The sequence below is a fragment of the Pongo pygmaeus genome, chromosome X, assembly GCF_028885625.2.
Source record: "Pongo pygmaeus isolate AG05252 chromosome X, NHGRI_mPonPyg2-v2.0_pri, whole genome shotgun sequence".
NCBI classification, from domain to species: domain Eukaryota; kingdom Metazoa; phylum Chordata; class Mammalia; order Primates; family Hominidae; genus Pongo; species Pongo pygmaeus.
The window spans coordinates 122,261,271-122,269,610 of record NC_072396.2 but is presented as its reverse complement, the minus strand read 5'-3'; the positions used below and the strand labels follow the sequence as shown (position 1 = coordinate 122,269,610).

Genomic DNA, 8,340 nt, shown 5'->3' with positions numbered 1-8,340 from the left:
CTATCTATCTATCTATCTATCTATCTATCTATCTATCTATATTTCCCCTATTAATTGTATTTCTCTGGAGAACCCTGACTAATACAGTTGTGTAATATAAAGTTTACCTGAATTTCACTCCACTGAAAGGCATCACTTGCTTATGTTGCATTCCATCCAAACTATTCCATTAATAGTATCTCTACCTCCCCATAATCTGGTTCTATAAGGATAATAGCAGAAAGTAGCAGAGCTGGGAAACTTCATATGAAGTACATTTTAAAAAAATCTACTTTAAAAACCTGCTTGCTTTTGATATCAAAATTTGACCATATTTCTCCTTGCAATTATATCAAAAAAGGAAAAAAAAACTTCAGCATACTCACAAAAATGGGTGGAAAAGTATTCACTTGAGAATGAGATGCTGAACCCTGAAGGATATTTAAAGACATTGTGGACATACTTGAACTGATTCAGTTGTGAAAGCTCTTTCATACGACCAGGAGGGGAATACATGGATTCATAAATGTGAGTGGTGATCTCTCATGATTGACCAAGCCTTTCTTCTGGCATTGTGTGCAGCATGATGTTATGTAGTTGCTTTGCATTATGATTTCTATCAGGACATACAGTATTTAGTTTGCTAGCCCAATACAGATTAATATTAAAAATCCCATGTGGTCTTTGTTTTAAAATGTTTTTGTGTCCATCATATCACCAATGTAATTAAAAGCTTGAGAAATGAATTAGTATGAGGTAACCTAAAATATGAGCGACTCTATTGTGAATTTAGGTCAGATACTCTCTTAGTAACTAAACTGCTAAATATTGAAACTCTTTCCCTGAAGGCATTTAAATCTTAGTTTTGGTTGGACATCTTCCTGGTGGCTGAAAGCTAATGACTATGGACATTCCTAAAGCTATTTTCCCAAGTTTCCTGTATTTTTCTTTTAACTTCTCATTTACTCTTTCCAGCTGTTTGTATTTGATCAGTTGTTTTCTAAATGTTCACTTTCCTTTAACATATTCAGTAGAAAATTTGGATTTCTTGATTAGAGAATATTGCATTTATAAAAATTGTTTTATTACATATGAAATTAAAGTTTTCCATTAAAACCTAATTTTGGTTTCACCATAGTATATTGATAATGTTCTTATATGGAATACATTTATAGCCAGCACCTAGGATCATGCTTGAGAAGGGACTTAATAAATACATCTTCAGTTACTTAATAAAACCCAGTAGCAAACATGCTATGCAGAAATTGTTCTCTTTTAACAAATGCCATCATATCTTCCCCATTTTGCCCCATTTGCTACTTCAAAAACCATAAAATATAGTTTTGCTGATTTAGCTCTCAAATAAAAAATATAAATTCTGAAAGAATACATGAGAAATAAATAATAATAGTTATGTAGGAAGGTCATCCTAGGTGGATAGGACAGAAAATTTTAACTAGATAACTAGTTAGTTAACTAGATAACTGATTTTTATTTCACTGATTTTTTTCACTATGAAACTGATTAACTGATTTTTTTCACTATGAAAATGCTTTAATGGTGGTGTCTGTACAGCATGGGATGTGGACAGGGAAAACAGCAAGTGCACACACAGCAGGACAGGCCACAGGAAAGACTGGGAGTGAATAAAGAGTTCACACCGCTTCCCTGCTTTCCCGGGTGACTGCAGGCTCTAGGCCATCTCCTCCTCGGCCCCCTCCTTGAACTCATCCTCCCCTCGGCCGTGGCGTCCTGGTACTGCTGGTATTTGAACACCAGGTCGTTCATGTTGCTCTCGGCCTCGGTGAACTCCATCTCGTCCATGTCCTCACCCGTGTACCAGTACAGAAACGCCTTGCGCCGGAACATGGCGGTGAACTGATCCGAGATGCGCTTGGACAGCTCCTGGATGGCCGTGCTGTTGCGGATGAAGGTGGCGGACACTTTTAGCCCCTGGGGCGGGATGTCACAGGCAGCATTGTTTTCTTAAAATATTGATAATAAACTCAACTCATAACTGGTCAATTCTGTACACAAATGAAAACTAGTGATAAGTATAACTATTGCTGTACTCAGACTTAAGATTTTAGCATCACTTAGTCATTTAAAATACTAAGACAGATCATATCATTGCCTTGCTCCAAAGCTTTCTATGGTTTCTTTTTATTTTTTTCTTTTCTTTTTTTGAGATGGAGTCTTTGCTTTTTTGCCCAGGCTGGAGTGCAGCAGTGCAGTCTTCACTCACTGCAGCCTCCACCTCCCGGGTTCAAGCGATTCTGCTGTCTCAGCCTCCCCAGTAGCTGGGATTACAGGTGAGCGCCACCGCGCCCAGCTAATTTTTGTGTTTTTAGTAGAGACGAGGTTTCACCATGTTGGCCAGGCTGGTCTTGAACTACTGGCCTGAAGTGATCTTCCTGCCTCGGCCTCTCAAAGTGCTGGGACTGCAGGTGTGAAACACTGCACCCGGCCTTTCTATGGTTTCTTATTGCAATTAGAATAATATCAAAATCTTCTGATATGGTGCACAGACCCTAAATGATTTTGTTTTGATCGACCTTTACGACATCATGTTCTACCACTCTGCCCATAATTTACCATTCTTCAGCTATAATGGCTGTTTTTTATTTTTTCAATGCATTGAATTCATTCCCACCTCAGGGCTTTTCATTTGCCATTCCTTCTCTGGAATGATTTTCCCTCGGATCTTTGCTTGGATGACTTCCTTTCAACATTCAGGGCTCAGTGTAAATTTTACTTCTTAAAAGCAGTTTTTCCTGACCACCTCTTCAGAATTAGTTTCTCCCGTCCCAGGTCACTCAGTATGTATGCTACTCACTTACGATAAACCATTTCCTTGTTTTATTTTGTATGACACATATCATTACCTGGAATTATCATGCTATAGTATTTCTTGATTATTATCTTACCCTCCTAGAATATAAGCTTTTCAAAGTCATAATTTTGTCTCTTCTGCACCATCTCGAATACATAGTTTGTACTCAATAAATATTTGCAGAATTAACTAACTAACTAAATGCCTGGCATACTGAATGTTGATCCAGAGATCTTCACCTGTAAGATAAAGAGGTTGGATCATCTTTAAGGTTCTTTCCAACTCAAAAATTTAACACTATTCATATAATTTTTTAAAATTAACATTATTTTTTAAAATTAAAATCTATCTATCTATTAAATATCTATCTACCCATCTATCTATCCATCCATCAATCTGGAGACAGGGTCTCACTCATTTTCCCAGGCTGGAGTGAAAATGATCAAATGATCCTCCTACCTCAGCCTCCCAACTAGTTGGGGCTACAGGTGCACACCACCATGCCAGGTTATTTTTGTTTTTTATTTTTAGTGTAGACTAGGTCTGGCTCTGTTGCCCAGGCTGGATTTGAATGCCTGGGCTCAAGCAATCCTCCTGCCTCAGCCTCCTGAGTAGCTGAGATTGCAGGCATGTGTCACCACACCTGACATAACTCAGTTTTTATTTTTATTTTTGAGACAGGGTCTCGCTCTATTGCCCAGGCTGGAATGTAGTGGTGTGATCTCGGCTCACCACAACCTCTGCCTCCTGGGTTCAAGTTCTTCCCTGCCTTAGCCTCCTGAGTGCCTGGGACTACAGGCGCCTGGCACCATGCCTGGCTAAATTTTGTAATTTTAGTAGAGACAGGGTTTCACTATGTCGGCCAAGCTGGTCTCAAACTCCTGGCCTCCAGTGATCCACCCACCTAAGCCTCCCAAAATGCTGGGATTAGAGGCATGAGCCACTGTTCCTGGCCTCAGTTTTTAAATGTTAAGTTTGAACATGGAAAAAAGAGCTGTCAATAACAAGGAATGTGGGGATAAATTGATATTCTATATATAATTTTCATGTTGTAAAGAGAATCTTCCATAGTAATTTTCAAATACATAGAGTATAGGTAGAGATTAGGAAGAGGAATGATGATGAAACTTAAATTGAAAAAAGATAGATGTTCCATTGGCTATGTTTATACCCAATTATCTCAAGTAAAAGTAATATAATTTATTAATTTTTCCTGTTTCACTGAGAAGGCCAGAGCAAGGTGGAAGGTAAGGGGAAGCCCTCCCCTGAGTGACACCAATATACTAACATTTTCATAAAAATGTTGTAGCATAGGCTCTGGAGCTGCCTTGCCCAGGATTGAAGCCCATCTCTGTCTCTTAATACTTGTGAAACCTTAAGGAAGTTATGTAACTTCCTGTGCTTCAGATCTCATCTCTGTGAAGTGGGAACATTAACGGCATCTACCTCACTGGATTGTTTCAAGGACTACATGAGATAATGTTTTTAAAGGGCTGAGTACAGTATCTGCCATATCATAGCACTCAATAAATAATAAAGTCAACTCATTATTCCCATTATTAAGAATAATCAAGGAAATATCAGTAGATGTCAAACCCAAGAACGACAAGTACTGATTGGTGAGCAGGTTGGGGTGAGGAGTGAGATGGGAGGCCTGGAAGAGTTCAGGACCTTTCTGACACTCAAATGAGGCTACATTTCTAATTAGCATAGTGTTGACGTTGGGCAAGATGAGTGTGGGTACTTAAAGAGCAGCCTCTGGCTGGATATAATTTATAATGCAAGGAAACAGTTATAAAAAAAGCAATTTTACTAAAAGTGCCAATAAATTACAAATGCCATTGAAATGTAATTTCCTGTATCTTGAATGTATGAATATGGGATTTATACCAAAATTCTGTATTTAGGCAGGTAAGGTACACAGGGCCTGAATCAAAAAGAGTTGCATAGTTAAAATCATTCATGTTGAGTAGACACATCACATTCTGAAACTTTTTAATCCCTGAAATGAAGTGGTTGTTATGAAGTTTCAAGAATCATCTAATCAGGATGCAGTATAGCTTCATTAATGTATACTTCACTAGTTCAGAATCTGAGAATATTTAGACAGAAACTGAGATTTTGCCCTATCTGTGGAAAAATAAAGGCGTTGCCAAGAACATCAGTATTATAGACAAGATTGTATCAGGAGAGTATAAATAACTTAGAAGAATAAATACTGTTGATGTCCTCTTTTAGGTACAGTTGGTATGCCAATACAGTTAGTCCATCACACAATGTAATTCTTTAGTGACTTGAGTTAATAAATTAAGTCAACTATTTGTGCAGTCCCAATGTGACAGGCTTTATTTTAGACACTGGGATTCAGTAACGGAACAAGACAGACCTGGTCTTCATGGGGCTTACATTCTAGCAAGAAGATAAATAATGGTTTACATTAACAGGATGACATTATGATTTGAGGAGTACAGGGTGCTTTGGGAATATTACAGAAATACTCATTCTAGTCTAAGGTATCAGGAAAGGTCTTCTGGAGAAAAGCCCTAAGCTGAGACTTGAAGACTTGTAGAAGTTGTCTAGGCGAATAGGGCTGGGGAATAGTGTCCTTACAGGAAACAATATATGAGAAGACTTGGATACCTTACTTGGCTGATTATCTTTCTGATTAGTATAGCGGGTCTGTTAAGGGTTTCTATGAATTCTTAGCCTAATTTGCATTTCTCTATATACTTGAAAGTAATGTAATATTTTTTTTCTTAAAAACATTCTGTGGTTCCAAATCTTCACAAATGTAGACAGAATATTGTTTTATTTTAAAAATGTGTGCAGTTCTGAGCCAGGCGTGGTGGCTCACGCCTGTAATCCCAACACTTTGGGAGGCTGAGGCGGGCAGATCACGAGGTCAGGAGATCGAGACCATCCTGGCTAATGCAGTGAAACCCCGTCTGTACTAAAAATACAAAAAATTAGCTGGGCGTGGTGGTGGGTGCCTGTAGTTGCAGCCACTCGGGAGGCTGAGGCAGGAGAATGGCGTGAACCCGAGAGGTGGAGCTTGCAGTGAGCCGAGATCGCGCCACTGCACTCCAGCCTGGGCGACAGAGCGAGACTCCATCTCAAAAAAAAAAAAAAAAGTGTTCAGTCCTAAACTTTATATACTCAGTAAGCAGCTCTTGCTGCCTATTTCTCTTCTGACTGGTCAGTAATATAACTGCTGGTGTTTCATGTGCAATGCAAACCCTTTATAATTTTCATTTTTTTCTATAGAATTCTTAATATTTGGTATAATATGATGCCACTGTAATTTATGAGTGGTATTTAGCAAAATCTCTAATGTATGGACAAGAAAATGGTATTTTCTTTACTTGGGAGGCGGGGGAGGAAGGCGGGGGAGGAAGGCTCACTTGAGTCCAGAAGTTCGAGGTTACAATGATTGACTGATTGATTGATTGACTGATTTTTGAGACAGAGTTTCACTGTGTTGCCCAGGCTGGAGTTCAGTGGCACGATCTCGGCTCATTGCAACCTCCACCTCCCAGGTTCAAGCAATTCTCCTGCCTCCGCCTCTTGAGTAGCTGGGATTTTAGGCACGCACCACCACACCCAGCTAATTTTTAATTGTTAGTAGAGAAGCGGTTTCACCACGTTGGCCAGACTGGTCTCAAACTTCTGACCTCAAGTGATCCACCCACCTCAGCCTCCCAAAGTGCTGGGATGAGCGTGCCCAGCCTACAGTGAGTTCTTATTATGCCACAGCACTCCAGCCTGGGTGACAGAGGGAGACCCTTTCTCTAAAAATAATAAAATAGCCCCCTGAACTCCAACATTGTCCATGTCATTTTCTGTGTTCATAGGGTGTTGTGTGAGGGGAGCAATGACCCTTCTTGTATTAGGTGGCATCCCAGATTTCTTGCTACTTACAACAGTGTAGTTACTTATAGTGAGAATGATATGCCCTTTGTTCAATTTGATTAAAAGCTAGTCTTTCCCATTATTCTCTATTTAATGGTCCTAACTTCAGAGCATGGGTGGAAAACTATGTGGTAGGGTGAGAACAGAAGATAGGAGGCTTCCTTTTTCTTAAATTTCTGGTTGCCCCTATTATGTATTCTACTAAATATGGTAGAATTTGAGTTTACAATGAGAACCATGAAATACGTTTTTATAGCAAGAGGAGGCGTCAGGAGGTCTTTTGGTGAGACCTTAGAAATTGTGGTTGCCTACTTGATGTCTCTAGCTTTTACCTGATATCTCCATTACAAATGCTAGGTGATTTTGTTAGAACTCTTTTGGTTGCAAATAACAAAAGCCTTCTTGGAGCTAACTGAAGCCTCAATACTGACTTGAAGTCATGACCACTATATCCTCAAGTTATTATTATTATTATTGTGACAGGGTCTTGCTGTGTTGCTCAAGGTGGTTTCCAATTCCTAGCCTCAAGTGATCCTCCTGCCTCAGCCTCCCTGCTAGCTGGGATTATAGGTGTGAGCTACCATGCCCAGCTTGTTTTCCCAAATTCTTAACAGCTAGGCTAAGACTTTCTCCATCTAGTTTAGATTCAATCTAGGCCAGAGATTAGTTCATTGATCCAGAATTGGGTACCTGATACCAAAATGGCCAGTCAGAGAGCTTCCAGTGGAATATAGAGTTAGGTTTCAGAGATTTCAGCCTCAGTCTGTCTGATCTGTTGAATAGAGGAGATAAAACCCAGGATAAAACCCAGGGATATGTGACCAACTGAGTCCTATCATGCAGCCTGGAAAGCACAAAATCCTCATCTGTGATAAAAGAGAATAATGAAGTAGATTTCCTGGTACTGTGCAGAAAAGAGACAGAGATAGTCCTGCCAGCACTCTAGTCCCTGATTCCAAACCATTTCTGAGCCTTGACTGTATTCCTGTCTTTGTATTCTTGTTCACAAAAAGGGAGTAAACCAGAGATACTGCAGTTTGTCAAGGCACATGACTAATTTTAACAGCTTAATTGAGGTATCACTGACATACAATAAACTGTGCATATTTAAAGTCTACAATTTGATAAATATTGACATGTTTTGTGAAAACATTACCATAAAAGCAGTAAGGAATATACTTATCATCCCTAAAAGTTCTCTTGTACCCAATTGTCCTTTCTGCCCTCCCTCCAATCTCATCCCTAGGAAAACACTGATCTGCATTCTATCACTACAGATTCATTTTCATTTTATAGACTTTTATATAAATGGAATAATACAGTGCATACTTTTTTGTGTGGCATCTTTCGCTTGGATATAGTTATTTTGAGATTCATCCATATTGTTATGCATATCATATTGTAGTATATTTGTTCCTTTTTATGGCTGGGTAGTATTCCAGTGTATGGATGTACTGGTTTATCACCTCACTTGTTGATGGACTTTTGGGTTGTTTCTATTTTTAGTTAATAACTAATACAACTGCTATGAATATTAATGTGCAAGTCTTTGTATGGACATATGCTTTCATTTCTCTTGAGTAAATACCTAGGAGTGGAATGGCCGGATCATATGGTAG

At 39.1% G+C, this 8,340-nt stretch overlaps 1 pseudogene; it reads right to left on the bottom strand.

The window, feature by feature from the left end:
* Nucleotides 1-1,672: 1,672 nt before the first annotated feature.
* On the bottom strand, nt 1,673-8,102 carry LOC129024175 (tubulin beta chain-like; annotated as a pseudogene).
* Nucleotides 8,103-8,340: the final 238 nt, after the last annotated feature.